A 22122-nucleotide genomic window follows, 5' to 3' on the forward strand; every position below is an offset into this window, starting at 1 on the left:
CCTGGAAAGAATGAAAAACATATCATAAAAGGCGTCGACATTCATAATAAATAAACTACAATAATAAGCAAAGTAGCCTACGCCTACACTAAATCCTGTTGAAATGCACAATGATAATGGCAAACAAAAGATACAAGACACACGTTAAACCGAACGCAAACAAACATAAGAAAACTAAATATAAGACATATTGGCAAGTGTTTGGGAACCGCCTAGACACGTGCTGAAACAACCCATTAAGAACTCAATGGTGTTTTAACCAGTGTCTTAGCGCTCAATCTCACACTTGTCACATTATTGATTAAATTTTAAGATCAAACGGACGCAAAACAAGACATAAAATATTCTTACGTATGAAATATCTCTGCGATTACACACTTAATATCACTCAATGGACTTTTGGTACGTCTTATTCGAGTTATTGCATTCTAGAAATAACCATTATCTGGAGTTGGTAAGTGGTAAAATTAAATTTAAGCTATGTTTGTGCTAATAACAGCTGTAACGTGCAATTTTATGTGTAAGGTTCAATTTCAACTTTTCTTTGAATGACCGAAATGGTTATGTCTAAAACTACATTACCTAACATCTCCGACATTTTATATTCCATATTGTACTTAACGTATTCCACTGACCTCTGACTTTGTTTGAATTTTGTTAAAAGATGCATGAGAGATGCAAATAAACACGTTCCCGTATATATGTTATATTATAGATATACTTCATTGAAATTAAATATGTCGATTATTCGTTCAAGTTCCAAAAGGTGCAGTTTGTAATAAAATCAATCTTGTATTAAATGATGGTAGAACTGCATCAAACATACATGAACATGCCAGTGTCTGCTCATGTATTTATATATGTATTTAACCGTTTATCCGTTGTGAAGAGCACCTCTTAATCAACTTGTTAAGAAACTCTCTCCTGGCTTTATGATGTTTAATTCTTTCAACCACGGTTATCAATTTTTCTCATATTAAGTTATTTGCCTACTTGCATAAATAAACAACTAAGAGGAACTGACAGATCCTGATCGGAAAATAATTTAGTAAACTATTTCCCAAATGCGTTACTGGAGCTTTACGTCCGTATGTCACATTTACTGTCACAGTTGTTAATACTGTATAACGATAGGATTATTACGTGAGAGTTTGACGATGCGCTATCATTGTTACAAGAACTATTACTACATTTCACACAAACACAAATAATGACGCATGGAATCAGCTGTTTTTTTTCTATTTGAAACCAAGGATATTTTTTCTTATATTATTTCTCCTGCAAATAACAAACTTAATCTTAAACATCTAATTACAAAACTAGAATACTTAAAATAAAAATGTGTAAGCCGACTTCTTTTATTTGCATATTTGGTTGAATTATCCATACTGTTTGCAATTGAAAAAAATTCTGTAACTTGTTCTGTGTTTTCGTTATACCGAAAATGTGTTACGTTATAACGTTAATCAGCACTTTTGTCCTTTTTAATGTTACTCGCTGGAAAAGCATTACAATAACATTATTGTCATAGTGAAGATAAGTGGGTGTCTGCCGTTAGGCTTCATAGTGTCGTTACTTTCTTCTTCTTTCTTTCGATTTTTACTTGATCAAAACAAGTGATTGAATGATATCCCACTTTGTCAAAAGGGATGGTAATATTGAAGTAGTTTTAAGACATTCATAATGTATACTAGCTACTTTGATATCATTAAATCAGATGTACAGTAAATAACACATTATTACATTCATATATAATTATTTATTTCTCGTTGTTTGACGTTTGATCATTATTGTACTATTGGGAAATTATACTTTATGCTTAGGTCCAGGTGATTTGATGAATCCAATCTGTCTTTATAACCTTTCTCAGCTGATGTTAATAGCAAATAACAATGTCATTGCAAATTAGTTGAAAACGTTTACCATTATATATCTAACGATGTTAATTCCAAGAGGGCAATATAGTTTACACAAAACCAAACGAGTGATTTTAAGCAAACATGTTCTTATTTGTTCGAAAATTAATGTAGCGCAAGCTTATTCAAAAACTATATTGATGGTTAAGCATGAATGTAGGAATATACAGTGTATGATGTTTTATAGCTGTATACGTTTTTGAAACTAAACCATGACCGGATGAAAAGAATTGTATTTTTTTTTAAACTTACGATTAATGACAACAATATTTGCTATTTTTCAAAAAAATATTTTTATTGTTACATCATTATACTATGGCTTTATAAGCATTTGTGTGTTTCACCTTCGATGTATTTTTTTCAATTAGAAACTCAATGTACAGGCCAGAAGACAAATTGCTTGTTCACCATTGAGTAAATATAAATCATGATACAGAATGCTCTTTGAAATAGTTGTGTTTGAAATTGTACATAAGATGATGATCGTATCCAATATAAAACATAAAAAAATCTTCACAATGGTAATGCTATACTATTTACAATAGATAGGTTTTCGAAAACACGACTTGTATGGATATGTGTAAACGTTATTTGTTGTGCGTTAACTTATGAAGTTATGTGTTCATTGTATAAGTTAAAAATGACATGAAAGATAACGAAAGATAAGTGATAAGTATCAGTAAGCCTGTAACTACATGCTTGAAAATAAATTTCTCAAACGACTATCAAAATTCACTGCACAGTTTATATGTACCTACATGTTCAGGTTCACACAGAGGTGCGTTTCGCAACCTCTTCAACTAAAGTTGGAACGCGTAACGTTTCTTTGGTTTGAATAGTGTATAATAAGTCAATCTCTGGAACTGAGCTTGTATATCAAATGAACTATTATTGATTCCGAAAATTTGTGTAATATGTTTAGATAATATATCGCACGATGGGATAGATTTTTTTACGGTGCATTTTTCCCGAACACTCAATAGGGCTTGTAAGACATTATGTTGGTTAGGGAAACATTACGTGCGCATAAAATAGCTTAAACCGAAAGTGAATTTGTTTCCCAGTTAAATCGAGTTTAACTGACCATTCCAATGTGGTAACCCCGTCCTTTATTGATAAAGATCATTGCGATGCATTCAATGTATAATTTATACACTGTTTAACCGCTTGTAGATTGAGGTAAAAATGATTTGTCGAGACGAATGCCTGTTCCTATTGTTTTCTTAAGGTTTATTTGGGTATTTGATAATCATATATGCAAGATAAACCAAATTAAACGTAAATGTCAATTAAATTGATTGAAAAACATGTGGATATTTACAACATTAAGAAGGAAGTCGGACGTTAAATGACTACTACCTTCTGTGATGTCTTGTATGTAACGCGTTAAAAGGGTCTTACATAGCTATTATTTCTCAATAATTGGCGTTTAACGAAAACTGCACGATTTAATAATTATAAGCTTTGTTTAAGATCTAGCAAATTGTGATCATTTGTTGAACGATTGTTTTAGTATAAACACACTTTATTATTATAGTTGATCATATAAACTGCTTGTAAACAGTAAATCAATTATTGCTTAAATGTATTGCATTTTCTTGTGTACTGTGAACATGACAAAATGCAAATAATACACAAAAAAAACAAAGCAACAAATTTTTCTGCTTCAACTGCAACTATTAATAGAAATGATCAAGAAATAAGCGGCATGTTGAATGCATGAAATAACTTGTATCGAGACTTTGTATTGACTTCGGTTTAAAGTCAACATTAACTTTAAAAACACAAAAAAACATTAATAATCTCATCATAGATTATCTGAAAAATAAAACATAAAGAGGCGAAAAGTCCTGTTTCTCATGGCAAACATTTGTGAAATAGACTTCTTTGTTTACAAATAGCAAACGAGAATGTCAACGAATGATTCTGATACCTTCCAAAATATTGGTTTTGATATTCGAGCACATCTAATGATAATTTGCACAGCTGCCATATTCATGTCACCAAAAGCAATTCATTGCTATGCTTTCAAAAAAAGGCTGTTCGTGGTCAAATCGAGAAAGTGAGAGGAACTTTACTTGAAAACTCGCAGCTGGTTAACTTTTGTTTGTTCTTAAAAACCTGTTGATGAAGCCACAATATTGACGGATACATTTTTATTTATTGTTTATTTAATTTAAATGAACTATTCACTAATATTGATAAGTGTTTCCAATAATTTGAAAACAAGACTCGGTAAAATAAAGACGTTTAATTTTATCAAAAACGTCCTCGAAGCCAAATAATAAAAAATTAGTTATCTAAAATGTAACTTTTAAATAAAAACAACAACAACACTCTGTAACTGTCTCTTAGTAAAAATACTTAAACAGAATTCTTCGTGACCAAAGGGACTTTTTCTTTCACAGTTTTACACAGCAAATATTTTGTTTGTGTTGTGTACCAATATACATACATACATAAAGAGCAGTGCATTACAAGTCATTTTTGCGAAACATACGAGCCGCTATAATAGAATTATCGAAGATACAATTTCAGCCTTGTTGCAAATCAAAAAGTTACGCCGTAACATCTCGGAGTTTATTGCACGACGATTTTTGTTTTAATTACGTCTGTTTCTCATTACAGGTAGAGCTGCCATTAGAGAGTAATCGTTTGGACTTATTGGACGGATCTATATTGGAATACCATGATGTGACACCTTGACTGTAAGTCAATATAATACATTTATTATATAACGTTAGAATGGATGGTAATATGACAGTGCATATAAATGGAAAAAACATATCGAAAATGTCTTAATATATGTATCGACTGTAATACCATTAGCTCGGCCGGGATATATAAAAAAGCGTGTTTCATTTGAAATATATAAAAGCTTCCCTTTAGTATCTTAGCATAAATTTCTTTGAAAGAAGTGCACATACTGTTCATTAAAAGTAGCTAACTAGAATATTGACTGCAAACTCCCAACATTTGTAACGCATTTGCTAGAAGTATCAATTTAATAACATATATCAAAACATAACATAACTATTGTTGATTGTAATGCAAGTTATGGCATATGAGTTATTGTGTTGGTTATATATTAAACACCAGAGCGTGATATTTATTTAGAGATAACCTTTACTTGCTCTTTGACCTATTTAGCCTTCATTTTGTCTTTGACGTATATAGCATTGTTTTAAAGATAGGTCTAATCAATGACTATAATTAATTATCTTCCTATGCATGCATTAGTTTCAAAACGAGTTTTCGTAATGCAAAATATTTGACCTCATATCCGTTGCATATATTTTGATAAGTCATTTGATTATTATGACATATTCTATTCACACACTTGCTTTGGTTTTAATTTTACCTTTTAAAAGAAATGAACTTCAAAATTAGGAAATATGATAAATTCATAATCTTAATTAAGTAAAAATAATGTTTATTAAGGTCTAAGATATACTACAACTATATAAACGTAAATTAGATATAAAATATTAGCTGACAGCAATTTATCGCTTTAGTCCGCTCATTTATGATATGTCCTCCTAAAATAAGAATTTCCAAGAAAGGTCTCATTTAGTCTCAAATAAAAAACATATTCAAATTAGTCTCATGTTTTGCTAATGGCAGTGCTTTATGGCATTTCCATTTCCATTTCACTATGAACATTTTAAACTCTTTCTGAATGTGTACCAAGCCGAAGCATATGAGCTTTTATTAATACCCCACTGAGCGAAACCATTGGAAAGCGGATTACATGCGAAGCGAGTGTGCACACATAAAAAATACCTAAAATTATTTAAGTGTGTTCGTAAGAGGACTGCGGGATACTAAGCCAACCTACAATACAATCGACCGTACCGATAACTTCAAATTATATAACTTTCAATGTTCAGGTCATCCTGTGCTATTTTACGGACATAAACGAATATTGTATGACAAGACTTAAGTTCAAATGAATCTGAATCTTTCATCACTTCATTTACATATCGTTGGGTTATACACAACAACTTAACAGGTTGTGGTTTCGCCGGTCTGATTAAATAAATAGATGACTATTTGGATTGAAATAATAATTATCCATTTATCACACGTTTATCGTTATTCTAACTCTCCAGTCAATATTTTATCTAGAATACATTCAAATCATATTACTGCAATTGTCTTTTTATGTTTTAATTTTCTGCAAATGCATAGCAATACAGTTATCATTTGAATATGATATTAAACATACATAATGTTATAAGTTCGATCACTTGTTGGCCTGCCAAATATACAGTCCAAAGACCAAAAAGTGCATTTTACAAATAATACTTTCATTGACATAAAACCAAGTAGATTTTCCGTTCATATTCAAACATGTGTTATCCGTAAAGAAATCTCATATTGAATGTGAAAATAATTGCACTTGTTAATTCTATATTTTTGAATGGGCATGTAGTGAAAGTATCATAAAAAGCCATGAAAATTCCAGTGTCTGTTTATGCATCTCTAATGATAATAAATAGTTTACCAGAACGTCTATATCAACGATAGAGGTTTATTTATGCTTGCGATATACCTCAGGTTGTTATGCTATTCTAAAGCAGGTGTACTTTTAGGGTTGAGTCCTCTTCATTCTAGTGCTGGCATTTTATGGTTTTACAATACGAATATGCAATGTTTTTTTTTTCAAGAGTTGACAAACCTGTAAGCAGGATGAACACGCCAGGCCAATATGAAATAAGCAAATTATTACATCAGAAGACACCCAATTAGTGTGTTCCTGTATCGTATTTTTCTGAAACGGATTTTTTAAAAACGATTTGGTTCATTCTCCATCATGATAAATTTCAAAATTGAACATAACATACCGCTTTTAGAGGCCGATGCTATCGGGTCGTTAAATGTGAGTTATATTTTTTTTGCTGGCAGCTTCATACAAATATCAGCTGAAATGTCCTTCGTGAAATTTGTCCACCTTTAATATCATTTATACTGCTTTTTGAATGATTCTTAAAATTGTGCTAAATTGACTATTAACTGGTCTTGATTTGACCATGATAGTTATCGTTTGTTAAAAGTGTTATTTAAAGGCTCTTTAAAGAAATGATAGTTTGCATACTGCTGTAAAGCAATGATTATTATTAAGTATGTTTGTACTAAACAATCATGGTATCGAATGCATGTCGGATTTTATTGACGGTTATATGTCTTAGTGTGAAATTTAAATCAAAATGGCCTAGAGGATTTTTTCATCACAATTATGTTTGCCATTTGTTAATTACACAATATTATTATCGGAAATCAAATCAGGATGTCACAAATGATTCCGTTCATTTTCAACTAGCAACTCGTAGAAGTACTGCTATCAGCGTATTGATCTCGACCATACCAATCTCCCCTGAAACGTTCGATACACTGACTGACACTTATTATGCCCTTTATTGTTGACTATGTCACCTGCAACATTTCAGTTCGAGACCGACAAAAAATAATTGTACCTGCATAGAATATGTCCCTGAAACTGTGGGTACGAGCCTTCGATGAAATAGTTTAACAATAAGTAGCAGTTTTCATTAATTTGGCTAAAGTATCGAGATTATATCAAAATAGCATTCAAGCATCAGTATCGTATTGATTTAAGTTGACTTAATGCATTTTCAAGGTTTGCAATATTGATAAATGTTATGAGCAGCACTTTATATCACTTATTAAGATAATCAAAGATAAAGAATTATGTTTTTAAAGTACCGCGAACGTTTAAAGAGTACGGCGAGAAAATTGGCTTGTTTTCGAGCATGTTTGTATGAAACGCACATATTCAAAAACATTCGACTTTGTAATGGTTAAATAATACGTGCATGGATATTGAAATGAAGGAAACATTTGAAAGCAACATTTCCCGAGTTAAGTCTTATATTCCGAGAAAGTCGTGCATTTTGTTTATTGGAATCGAAAGGAGAAACATGGCAAACAAACTAATTAAAGTGACGCATAAATTCACCTGTTTTTCCGATTGAAAACATCAAAATGTTTTCCACAATTCATGTTTTCTTATAATGCAAATAATAAAATATAAAACAATTAATTGAAAAACCTGAAAAATTCAGGAGCAATCGTCTAAGCTATTACTTGAACAAGGAGGAATACATTGGTATCGTATTCTAGTTTCAAAACCATTACTTTCACCGTGAAGTTTATAATTCTGAATTGGATATAACCAATTTAATATCAAGTTATGTGCATATCAAATATTTTTGGCACACAATTCAAAGCTTTCGATTTGTCGACTGATTCATAAAAGAAGCTAGTAAATATAATGATGTGATGAAGTCATATCAAAGTCAAACGCCAGACATTATGAGATGTTATGTTTCTATGTATGATGGGTGAAGGCTTATTCTCTTTAAACCCCAGAATATGTTTTGATACAGACCAAAAAGAAACAATCCGTTTGACATAAACATTCTAAATTTGAGGTATTCGATATTATTCGATATCTCTGACGCCTAGAGTGCAAGTTTTTATCACTGTAACACAGCCAGATATAGCTAAAGGCTGTGAAAAAATATTATTAAAAGTTCTTTTAGCAATTGTTATTCGAGCAAGGAGCACATGCTTCAAATAAAATTCAGTTGCAGATCATTGTTTAACTCAAGTTATTCATATTTTGAAAGTTGACCGTCTCTGCTCTATGGTATGACCGTCTACTATCAATTAATTGATTGTTATCAGTTTTGCGTTTTAGGACAAAAAAGCCCAAATATAAGAACAAACTGTGAATTTCTAAAAGGTTTCCAACAATTGGAACACTAACAAAATTTAACCAAGTTGTATTTAAAATTGTATTTTCTTTTAATACAATCTAAAAGATCGGTATCAACGTTTGACATTTCTTCTGAATGTTTTCACCATAAAAATAGTGCATTGTAACCAAATTCAAACTTAACTTATAGTTGATGGTGAAAAGTAAGCGTACAAATAATTAATGAAATATGTGTACCCCTTTATGAATGAGCGCCTAGACAATAGTGACAGACCGACAAGCTCACTCCTTAACTAACCTCATGTCTATATGTAAAAAGATGTTTGTACATGCGGCAAACAAGATCCTTAAAAACAAAACTTTAATAGGATCAGCAGCCCTGCTAAGGCTTATAAGTAAAATGTTTTATTTGTTTCCACGATTGAAGTGTATGCAGGGATACAGAACAAAATAGTTTGTTGAAGAAGACGACTATTAACTTTCGCTGAAAACAGGACTGGCTGAAATATCTTTACAAATACAATAAAGCTGACTAAAAGATAATCCGATAATACAAGGCAGTTAAATCAGCTAGATTATCAAATTAAGTATTTTGTAAACCAGAACTCATGCCAAATAAATGGGATTCAGATAAATTGCATAGCTTCAACGGAAAATATTATCATCCACAACAACAGTGTCTAGACTGTCGTGGAACTACTATAATATTTTTCATTTTTGTTCTGAGGCGGAAGATTATCTTGACGATATATCTACCAATACATCTGATTCTCACAGGCAATAACCTTGCAAATACCCTAACGTTTTGCTTCACGGCGGGGGTAAAGCCATCATTTCGCCAAGGGTGCACGCAGTCTCGAGTCGACTATTAAGCATATGGAAATAACATTTCAAATTTTCAATAACATTTCTGTCAAAATACTCCAAATATAATGAAAGGATAGTTAAGGCATGGACTTGTTCAATTTGAGGACAAAAATATGCTTGCTGTCATTTGTGACTAAAATTTAACTTTATTTGCGTTTATTTCATGTCCAATATAAAATATTTGTATAGAGTACTTATATACTATTTTAATCTTTCTTATCATGTTTAATTAACCAAAACATTTCAGAAAATATCGATAATGTCCAATCTCATCGAGATAATTTTAAGTACCAATGCAGCCGATTCAAATGCGTTATGCAAAAGTATGCACACAAAACCACTTTGTGAATTCGTTAATTGCAAAACAAATTACTATAGCAGAAAATGTTTGTTTTATAAAGGTTAATTGAATGAACAGTCATAAAGATAAGATACTATATTTCAGGGGCAGACCATGCGTTTAAATGTGCATGAGCTTTTAACAGGCAGAAACAAGTATTTAATTACATCTGTCCGCTTGGCATTGTCATTTCACAATAAACAATATACACATAAACGTTCCATACAGTGCATTACAACAGTATCCATATCCATATTGAATAAATTAGATATCAGTCACATTTCAAGTTGCAAGATATTAAGTAGAATATGATTAAAGCATGCAAAAGTTTAAGCATGTTTCGACCAAGATAGCACATTTGACCAAACGTTTCATACAGATAGCGCAAAATGTGTGACGTTTTACTTTTTATACGATTAATTCACAGTTTAATTTTAAAATATTCAATCATACCGATTGTTCACAGTATATACATTCCACTGATATCCTTTGATGCTACGTTTCAAATAAATAGTCATGCAAGCGGAAATTAAATAAAATTAATGAAACGAACTTTTTTCCATGTTAGCTATATAAGCACTTTCAAGCGCGTGCATATTTCGAGAATAATAATGTTACGAACTGTTAGAAGCAATTCCCACAAAACATTTTTTCAGAGATATGTGTCTGCTGACAGCATATGAACATTATCCTATTCCACTCATAAACGGCACAAAACGACGTTAAATTTATATCTTTGGGAATTGTCTTTTGTATGATGAAAATCGCGAGTTCACATGTCATTTGTGATTTTATCAGGTTGTTAATAAATCAAATAACACATGTAAGAGCAGAAAAGTTCGTTAAATATAACACAATCTTAATGTGTAAGTAACTGTATGTAATTTGAAAATATTTAGCAATATGCTTCACTGAATGAGCATCAACACATATTTTTCAAAGGTGGCTTAGTCACGAATAAACTAAATATTTTTGTGTTCCCCAAAGGAATTATATGTTTCAATCGTACACTTGATTTATAGAAAACTACTAACAATATATGTTGACTGCTGCTATTTTTGTACTTTGTTGTTTCAGAATTGAGTTTTGACACAATAACGAGGACAATGCGTGAGACGTCATAAAGTCTTACTGTTTATGAGGGTATAAAGCCTATGTTTAAGTATGTAGATCATATCCCATTTTGTCCAAAGGGATGTCAATATTGTAAAAGTATTAAAATATTTGTTGTGTATACTAGGTACTTTGAAAGACTTTTAACATGATAAAAGCGTCAGGCAAACATGCAATAAGGATGCAAGTTAGTTAACAATAAGACGCCCAATACTTTGCTCTCAATGGAATTTTCTCTGAAACTGATTTGTATACCTTATAAAATATTTGGTTCATTCTTCAAAATGTTGAATGCCAAAATGATCAAGTGTTAATTATCATAAAATACCGCGTTTAGAGGCCGATACTATCGGGTCGTTAACCGTGATGTGCTTAAATATTTCATTGCTGGCATTTCTATATGAATATCATAATGTATTTTTGCTTGTCTTGTTGGCGAGAAATAAAATATTTAAAAATGAAACACGTTGAAATAAAACTTGGTTTATACCTTGCGACAGACACATGTTAAGCATTGCCTATAATTATGTCTTGATAATTATCGAGTTACTGTTCTTGTTCGACTGATGCAAAACAGACATGTGTTGGTGTTTAATCCATAGAGCTCCGTTTAAAAATGTCAACATTATATGTGACGCAATCAAAAAAAATAAGTCAAAATCACATAGTAATTGATAAAAAGAATGTTATATCAATGTTATAGGTCGTTGAAAGTTGTATGTTTATACGTTACACTGCTGTCAATGATTAGTTTTACTTTGGACACGTTTTGTGCTTCTAAATATATGTTATTTTGTGAACTGTATTCTGTAGTTTACATTCAATTACGTTCGCGAAATGTCAAATACAGCATTTGTTCTGAAGTTAACACAATACTAAAGTTTTTGACCATGAATTGTGCATAAACATTTCTTTCTGTAAACCAATATCACAGAAATTATAGTATTTAAGGTGAAAATGATGATAGCAAGCAAGTTTTGTCAGATGAGAGCATAGTGTAAGCCTTTATTGCAAACCTCGAAATTCACAATCATGCCATTATATGTATTTCCATTTCATTCTAATGGATATGTTTCGACGATTTGAATAAACTTGGAAGTAAACTGATCCTTTGACACTATTTTCATTACAAGTTTGCATGTGTTTTGTTACGATATAACAATTAAAATCCCAATAGGGATTCCAGATGTTTTGCCAAATCTTTGTATTTGTTTTGTCAACAAGCAATTTATAAAAGTACTGCAGTCGAGCCAGTAATCCCTACCACTGAATTATCTCCACAGAACTGTCGGTACACTGACATACTCTTAATACGGTGCGCTTTATTGTAGAATTCCTAAGCTCCATTAATACTATTTAGAACTATTACATTTTTCAAAAAACATTTTGTCATGTAAACTATCAATGGTAAGAGAGTGTTTCCGCAATTAACGTTGGAGCACTACTTGTTTTTAAAAGGAATTGCTCCAAAGTGATTGTAAACTTTTAAAGCCCATTTAGCTCGTAAAGAAATATATACACAACATTGACAACAAAATATCGATTTGCATTGCTATTCCTCATTCCTTTTTGGGTCTTTGAGTTAGTAAATTAAACAAGTGAGAATAACTAATAATAACAAGTATTTTAGTGAAGGCTGTATTAAATGGCTTTATTTTCACTCCCCGCCCCCCCCCCCCCCTCTCTCTCTCTCACTCTCTCTCTCTCTCTCTCTCTCTAAAGAAACATAAGACTACCAACTTAATGGATAGTGTCTACTTACTCCAAAATAAAAACAACTGTCAATCAGAATATTAGACATAAAATAATACACATATTTAAATACACATAGTGGAGCGATTTCGGTAAATTTACTTTCCAAATGCATTGGGATTCACATTTTCCACTCCTTTCTCTGTTATCCAATAAATAGCCCATTATTAGATTATATTATTACTCTGTGTTTGGCGTTTGATGAGAATTGCACTTTTGGGAAATTATACAATATGCTTAGGATCCAGTGAATGTGATTATTCGCTTAAAAATATTTTCTAAAATGTCATCTTTATTTTCCAACTTCCTTTTTCAATTATGTATATTTCTGTTTCTAGGTAAAATTCTACTGGAGAGTAATCCAGAACGTAATCCATTGTGGAATATTAGAAGATGTGATTTTAGTTATTGAAGTTAGTAAGGTATATTAACTGTTATCTCCTAAGATTTGCTAAAAACATCGAGGTTGCCTTGAATCATCGATTAACTAACAATCATCACATACCATAGTATATTGTTATTTTAATGTAAGGCCTTTGACTAATCATAAAGCTATTCAGAGATAAGAATAGAAATTTCAATAATACATGTATACGGCAATGAACAAGACGCATCAGTACAATGTAATGAAATATATAATAAAGCTCAGACTTTAATCATATTTAAAAGTAAGACTGTATATCAATAATTTACACAATAATATACTTAATATTCAGGGCCAACCTTTATTAACTCTTTGACGTTTTGTGTTGTTGTTGTTTTATCACGTTGGTCTAATCAATAAAACAGTATACTCGCTATTACATTTTCATTTAGTTATATTCGATTTTTATTTCTGATCGCAGTAGACTTATCCACTTTAAACTGAAGCCAATGTCATGATACAGACCTATGCTTAATTTATGATAATCGATAGCTATGTCGCCTAAGGTCACATGTCATACCACTGTGATAAAACCAGATATTGCAAAACGCCGTAAATATAGTATTCTTAATACTTGTTATGTTTGCGTTTGGGACAAGTAACAACGGCTTGTTTTCAAACGTCATAACGCTCAAAATTTGGTAGAGTGTCATTGCATAACTTAAGTTATTTACATTTTAAAAGTTTACGCTCTCTGCGGAATGGTATGACCGTCGTTATTATAAATGTGTACGATCATTTCTGATTTTTAGGATGAAACAGCGGAAATCTTAAACGAAACTGTGCATTGTCAAAACGTTACAACAATCAGAATACCTAAACACACTAATTAAATCCTTGAAATTACATTTCATATAAATGCAATCTATACAATAGGGTTAAACGTATGTCGTTTATTCTGTGGGTTTGTTTTACTTGAAAATGACTTGTATTTGACGGTGTTACACAAGTGAACCAACAATTTTTACATCCTTCGACTCCTTCATGCATTATCGTGAAATCTTATTACAATCCCTGCCTTAAGGTAAGGCTTATTGCTAATCACCCTAGATAAAACGCAGATATAACACGGATACAGAACAAAACAGTTGGCTAAGGTGAACGACTGTCATCGTAAGCTGTATACAGGACTTCAAAACTATTTACAATTACAAGTATAGCTAGAATCCCAAAATAACAGCCATTTAATTCAGCTTGATTATTAAATTTGGTAATTCGGATTAAGATCAATTGAAATGGTTCAAAAGGAATGCATATTACCACAAACAACAGTAGTGTAAAGACTGTCTTGGAAGTAATATAATAGTTTTCTCTTATTCTATGCTTGAAGTCGATTGTATATAGAATTTAGGTATGTTTGCGTTTAATTGAAATGCTAGTTATATGTTTTATTGAATACATGATTTTAGAAATCAATATCAATTTCAAATCTCATCGTGTTTTTTTTAATAACCCATCATGCTTAAAATCATTTTATAGATTACATTAAATAAAAATAAAATGTCTAGAAAGAGGATAAGCAATCGAATTTTCGGATCTTTACTGAGGTCTCCAAGAAAAAAGGAAATACTTTAGAGAAAAAGATAAAATAATAAAATGAATGTTGAATAATTCGTTCATTAATCAAAATGTCTTTATATCATGACAGGGATTTGCACATCATCTTAACGCATTACCAAATTACGCTTATCAGAGCAAGGCATTTTAAGTATTTTTACAGGAGATGAAGAAAATAATCTAGGTTCTTTTATTTCTATAACATCTTGCTAGTGAGATATAATACTCGTTGGGTCATTAACTTTGGATGAGCCCATCTGGTGATGGTAACGGCCAGAGTAATGTGAATGTATCTTAAACCAAAAACACTTAACATAGCCAACGATTGCTGTCAATCTTAACGGAAATTGTTCAAATGAATCTAAAATTAAATGCCTGCGTGACGTCATTCGTTATATGTTGCGGATTCTATATGGTTCGATAGCATTTGCAAGGTCCTCAACAAACACACAGTGCATGAAATTTGTGTTTAAAGTACAATTTTGTGACGTGTACAATGAATGAGCTTTAGTATGTTTTTATGATGGCAATTATAGTATATTTAATTCATTTTACGTCATCCGTCATCCTTATATGTTCATTTTAGACATGATCGGCAGCTAGCATATTTTTTTATCAATGTTTTCGTATACATATTTCACTAGACTCTGCCCTAACTATCCGAACGTTTTTTTAATTGAAACAATTAGAATTTATCAGCATATTAAAATGGTAACTGCCCTGTATGATTAATAATAAACTGGATTATGCATTTTTCCTAAATTGTTAAAGCAGTTGGCCTGTAGTTTCCATTATATGATTACATACGCATTTTTATTTACACTTTAGAATTATTATTCAAACCTGTAAACTGCGAATGCAAAGGACTGAGAATATAACTCCTTATTTGTTCTCTTGATAAGGAAGAAACTAATTTTATTATTCCGGTATGTACGAAAACAATGTACTGTAAGCATTTAAATATCCTGAGTATCATTTCATATTATATCAACATTACTCACTTTCAAGTAAATACAAAGTACGGTTTAATATATGAAAGGTATGACTTCATTGAAATATACCAATGCAGTTAATTCTCCGTTTAAATTCTAAAAATATCTGGTTTTAAATGTGAAAATAATTGCTTCTGTCAATTCTTTGATTGAAATTATCTATTTTTTTAAATGGGCATGTGGTTAAACTATAATTATAAACAACCATGAAAATGCCGGTGTCTGTTAATGCATTTTTATGTTACTGTTGTTAACCGTTTCACAGTCCTTGAGAATACATTTTCATCAGGTTTGAACGAAAATCGCTCAGTAAATTAAATCATATTTTTTATTAAATTAAGTTATTAGCTTACTTTTATGAGCAAACACAACACAAAACATGAATTTGCAGATACTAATTTAAACATATTTAATACAAATTGAACTTAATTAAAAATCATGTGCCTTCAACGGCAAAACGATCGCGGTTACATCGTGTCAAATTGTGTGCAATGTTATTGTTTTGAGACATGAACAATTATGACATAAACTTGCGCTAATTAAAAATCGTTTTATTGGGATACGTTGTGGAAATATCATTAAACAACCATTAAACTGCCGGAGTGTCTGTACAGAAAGTACATTGTTTTTTTTTTTTCTTTTTCTAGCAGACAACACCTTTTGCCCCCTGAAATAGACCAAACACGAGGTTATACTATACGATTATAATACATAATGATCTGCTGACTATACATGCTATAAACTACATGAATACATCCATCCTGAATGCGCAAGCTACGGAAAGAAAAGGAAGGAATGTGTAAACAATTGAGTTAAATCATAAACCGTTCACGAACGCAATCAATCACATATCGGGGGCTAATGCATGTATATATCACAATGACGGGTAGTTGTTATACTGAGTTGAATAAATATATATCATGCGTTTATCTAGTTCCTTTTCAAATATATATTACATTGTCAAGAGTACATTGAAATTGCATTGTCTAGACGAGTACGGTCAAATGAAATATTTCATCTTTCAATATACCTGGAAATGTCTACTTCAATATTTATTAATTTTATCATTTTATTGAACGCACAATAGGTCTTAAAACAGGTGTTTGCTTAATAGTTGTCTACCGGTCATGTATCTGTAGTTTTCATTACACTATTAACACAAACGAGTTACTTAAGTAATGTAAACATTAGAATTAACAAACAAAAACTTGAAGTGAGACACAGCATATAGTGAGAGCTTCTTTGCGAGAACGTTTCACAACAGACGGTGTTTATTTTAAGAAGGTAACATCTAGGCCCTGTAGTTCTCGTTCAGTTTGAGCATATGGTGAATTTGGATAAGAAAGCTGTTCAAATTCATGGCATTTACGTTAATCACTCGTAGCTTCTTATTTGTATTGTTATTATGAAGTATACTCACTTTTTAAATGTATTTCTTTGTCGGATAATCCGACTAAAATCCCAACCCTCCTAAACCCTGAAATAAGACAATAAATACTTACTTTGAAAAAAAAATAATTGTATAACACGCTACATATTGGGTGTTTATGTTTCAGCCATATGCATATGTTTTGTTAATAGTACAAAACGGAAATATCAAGAATTAGACCATTGGCCTGTTCAAGGCACAATAACCAAAAACAAATTAACACAAAAAGTCACTTTGATTTTGAAAATTATCCCCAAGGAAGCATTCAGATTTTGTTTAAAAAAAAAAATATGAACAACGCTAATAACTACGAGGAAAATCTCAATGGCCTTAATCTAAAGCACACTCCTTTATTAGAGGAACAGTGATAAAGGCAACACAATAACTAAACGAGAGACTCTCGAAACCATAAGTTTGCATATATTTTATATAACACCAATACTCTATTTTTTGAGTATTGACAATAAAAGGAAATACGAACTTGCTTCTGTTCAAACCATTTCTAGCGCTCAACAAAACCAAACATATGTAATGTCCTTAGATCATGTAGACACAAATTTAATACCACACACAATAACACAACAGCAACAGCAGCAATTGAACAACAAATCCGACATTTTTATTATCTCTAGAATTCGTGTTCTAAACAACACTCAATTGGTTTGGTCGTAATTCAATCACGTTTATTTGAGGTATTACTTACCTACCTTATAAATTTTTGGCACTTTGCACATTCACAGTGTTAGTTATTCTATGTTTTTGAAGAGCTCAAATAATTATGTCAAAATTATGTCACATACATTTGTTTTTCTCGAAACGTTTAAACATTAATTAACATATAAGTTTACTGGCTTTGTTTAAAAGCTGCTTATTAATTCCTAAGATGCAAATTTAAAGGCTTACCATTTAAATGATGATCACCAATCAGAAAAATGCATAAGGACCAATAATATCAGCTTCGTACTGATATCTGTATTAATGGGTTTTAGTATTTGGCTTACCAGGCTTATTTGCTAGGTAACGAAATGTGTTCTTTTTAACATATCATTATGAGAAGGCAATTATGCTACACTTAAAAATATGTTATTAAATATATCAATAGTATTAGTGAATTTTCTTAAAAAGCTATATCTTACTCATTTATTTATTCCAGAGGAAATCATAAAATGTAAGGCATTTGTAATTAAGCCCTGTTATTACCGAATTCAATTATGACATAAAATATATTGTGTGAACAATAATCCTCATTTGCACGATCTTGATCAGACCCCATTGCATACATATATAATTAATATGTGAGTATTTGTTTTATAAAAGGAATCATTGATTTAAGATAAGTTATGTTTTATATATAATTTTGAAAAGGAATTTGGGCTCCGCTTATACAAGTTATTTTTCTATATCAATATAATTAATCACTATATCGAAACTGTGTTCAACTTATATAGTTATGCTAAGCGACGGAAATCATATCTAAAGTGGAGCGTTTATTGTAAACCCTGTAAACCTCGAGCGCTAATATGATTTAGAACAAAATTCTATATTCTATTAATTTCTCTTTATCAGGAAAACAAAAGTCTTCAGCTGTCTACTAAAATCTGAGATAAGATATTAATGCAATCCTTATGTGACCTCGTGTTAATACGTTTCCGTAGACATCGATGGTCCACTTTCAAACTAACTAGAAAATAAGAATTACAAGTAAAAAGGAAGAAACAAATGTATGACCTTCAAAAATGATAAATGTATAATTTTAATTGTTTACAATAATATACGTGGAGTAGGGCACTATGACAGGTAGAAATGCTACAGAATGATCGGATTAATAAACAACTTGAATTTCTTAAATATAACAGGTTATCAATAAATAATATCAACAAAAAATATTTTATTAGATATTGTGTAACGGTTTATTAATTGACGGATATTACTTCTTTGACATGAACCAGGTGTTAACTAACCGGACAGGAAACTGTTTATAAATGTGAAAATAATTGCACCTGTTAAGTGTTGAAAGAGCATGTGGTGAAACTACCATTAAACAGCAATAGGAATGCCGGGGTCTGTTAACATTTCTCGAGAACATCACTTAATCAGATTTTAAAGAGAATCGCTAATTTTATTATATCATTGTTTGATCAAATTCATGTACTCTGATTTTTATGAACTAACATCGAAAGAGTGATTTAAATTTGCGCATATTTTAGTAAACTTTATCAGAATGTATGTGCAATTCAACAGCGTAACTAATGCTGTTCTGAATAATATAAAATTTTGTTTCGCAATTGCCAAAAACACGATAACAATAGAACTTGTACTTGACCGTTTGAACATATGTTATCAGTGAAACAAACGTTTTGCTAACGTTTAAAACGAGCTGAATTGTGTCAAGGTCTGACCCCATTAGTTGTTTAGGAGACCCTTTTAATGATTTCTCTTGAGTGAGGGGTTAGGGGCAGTTTGATAAGGTTAAGGACAACTTATTGTATACAGAGCAAAATACTAAATTACAATAGTTTCAGATGTAAGTGGGGGGTGTGAATTTCCCTATGAGCATTTTAACAATTTTTTTCCGAAATGGTACATTTTGAACGAAGCTTATTCCTTCATTTCTTCGGTATCGACATAAAAAGTAAACATAGACGATAAAACGGGGTTCTGCTAGGGGTCTATACAGAAGCTCCCGTTTCGAGACGGTAAAGCATGAGTTTAATAGTTTAGTAAATATTGAAGGACTATGTTTATATGTGTAGTAGTTGTGTGTGCAGTTACCATTTAACAACGTATTTTCGGCTTCAATAATGTTGCATGGAATATGTGCATATATGTAGGCCAATGCGTATCTGATTATATTTAAAAATATTCATAACTAAACCATTATGAAAGCAATAATTGTTGACCGTGTTACACAGCGGCTAATACACCTAGGCAATCACAATACTCTTTCTACAAGCATTGTTAACAATCATATGCCTTACCTAAATATAATACGAAATCACACAAAGAAATTAAATGTGAGCGCTATTCCTCTCATTAGTAGAAACTCGTTTTAATCTGGAAGATGTGCAGATAAGAGATTGGGAAACAAAAGCAGGACATAATTGCATTTTCTAGAATACAATGAAGAGAAAGTACGTCATCTTGTTCTATTTACTAAGTGAAATAGAAGAGAAATGGTAACAAGAGATTTGCTTACTGGTTGAAATATGACAAATTGTGTGACATTAAGTGATACACTGTTTTTTACTAATTGCCCCGAAATAACGTTTTTCAAGTAGTCACGATTCGTTAACTGCAACACTTTAATCCATAAGTTATTCACAAAGTATTCTGAGGCTGGTTTGCAGGTCAAATGATTATTTGGTTAAAATGAATTACTGAATAAGATTTATTAATCCAATAACATTTGGGCTATCTTTGATAAAAAGAAGAACTCACAATTTGTACACAAGACTTAAACTTTGAAGAGAAAACCCCACAAAGAACAGATGATTTTTGAATAAATAAAAATATATTAGACTTTATAAAAATATATTAATAAATATCTTTTTAAATTCCCCATTTAAAAAAGCGTAAAAATCACGTCAATATTTTGAACCCGAACATTTATCATGTTTTTTTAATATTTTGATCTCAGGCAAATAAGTAAAACAGGACAATGCATTAAAATAAATTTGTTTGCATAAACATGAAGTGTGTGCCTTTAAGTCGATACTTTCATTTTAAAATAATTTAAAAGGGATTTTAGAGCATCAAACATGTTCAAACAATTGCGATCTATCTAAAAAAAAGTTCAACCAATTGCCATTCATCCGAATAAATTTTCAACTAAATGCGATTCATCTAACAAAAAAGTGCAACCAATTGCGATTCATCTAACAAAACTGTGTAACCAATTGCGATTCATCTAAATAATGTTCGGCACAGGGTTGGACTGGTTTAGAGAAAATATTAACACGGGGTAAACTACTTCACTGACTGGCCATTATTAAAGTAAAAACAAAACATTAAAATCCTCCGTTCAAATTGTAAAATGTGTTAATAATTTTGAGAAAAAAAACCATTGCTCTTGTTAATTATTTAATTTTAGCAGAACTTCAGGTAAAGTAATCATTAAACAGCCATGAAAATTCCTAGGTGGAACTACTCGTGTCGGTAAACATCTAAAATCTGGTCTATAGTTGTTAAGTAAAGTTTATGTAAATGTTTTTCAGAAACAACAGACCGCATACGCACGAGCATTCGGCTATTGCATGCAAAGGATCGATATAAGAATATATTCACAGATGATTCAGTTTCAACTAAAATATACATCGTCAACGAAAGAAGCCCTGTTTAAGTGCGTTAGAGTAAACAAATGATAACAATTTGTATGTAATTTGTAAATAAATTACCATAAGAATCTTGTACATTACAGCGTAAGCAATTTGTCTTCTTGAAATGCGAATATGCTTTGTGCTTCAAGAGTTGACAATAAAAGACTGTTAACATGATAAAAGCGTCAGACAAACATGCAATAAGGATGCAAATTATTACACAATAAGACGCCCAATAGTTTGCTCCTCTATGGTATTTTTTTCTGAAACTGATTTGTTCATCTTTTAAAAATATTTGGTTCATACCTCAACATGATAAATGTCAAAATGATTAAGTGTTAATTAACTTAAAATACCGCGTTTAGAGGCCGATTCTATCGTGTCGTTAAACGTGATGTGCTTAAATATTTTATTGCTGGCATTTCTATATGAAATCATAATGTTTTTTTGCATGTCTTGTTTGTGAGAAATAAAATACAGAGGTATGAAACTCTTTCAAATGAAACTTTTTTGGTGCACACGTTGCCGCAGACATTTACCACACGCTTAGCATTGCCTATAATTCTGTATTTGATAATCCAAGAGTTACTATCCTTGTTTGACGGAAGCAAAAACAGACAAGTATTGACGTTTATTCCATGGAGCTCCGTTTGAAAATGTATACATTCTATGTG

General features: G+C 31.2%; 1 long non-coding RNA gene across 2 annotated transcripts in view; it reads left to right on the top strand.

Annotated features, from left to right (window-relative positions):
* The window catches only part of LOC128203758 (uncharacterized), a 340403-nt gene that overhangs the window by 89523 nt on the left and 228758 nt on the right, over positions 1-22122 (top strand). For both annotated transcript variants that reach the window (XR_008256036.1, XR_008256037.1), the window contains exon 2: positions 4545-4624. This is a non-coding gene — a long non-coding RNA (uncharacterized LOC128203758). The remainder of the gene's footprint in view (positions 1-4544; positions 4625-22122) is intronic.

Source organism: Mya arenaria, chromosome 9 (genome assembly GCF_026914265.1).
Source record: "Mya arenaria isolate MELC-2E11 chromosome 9, ASM2691426v1".
In the NCBI taxonomy this organism is placed as follows: domain Eukaryota; kingdom Metazoa; phylum Mollusca; class Bivalvia; order Myida; family Myidae; genus Mya; species Mya arenaria.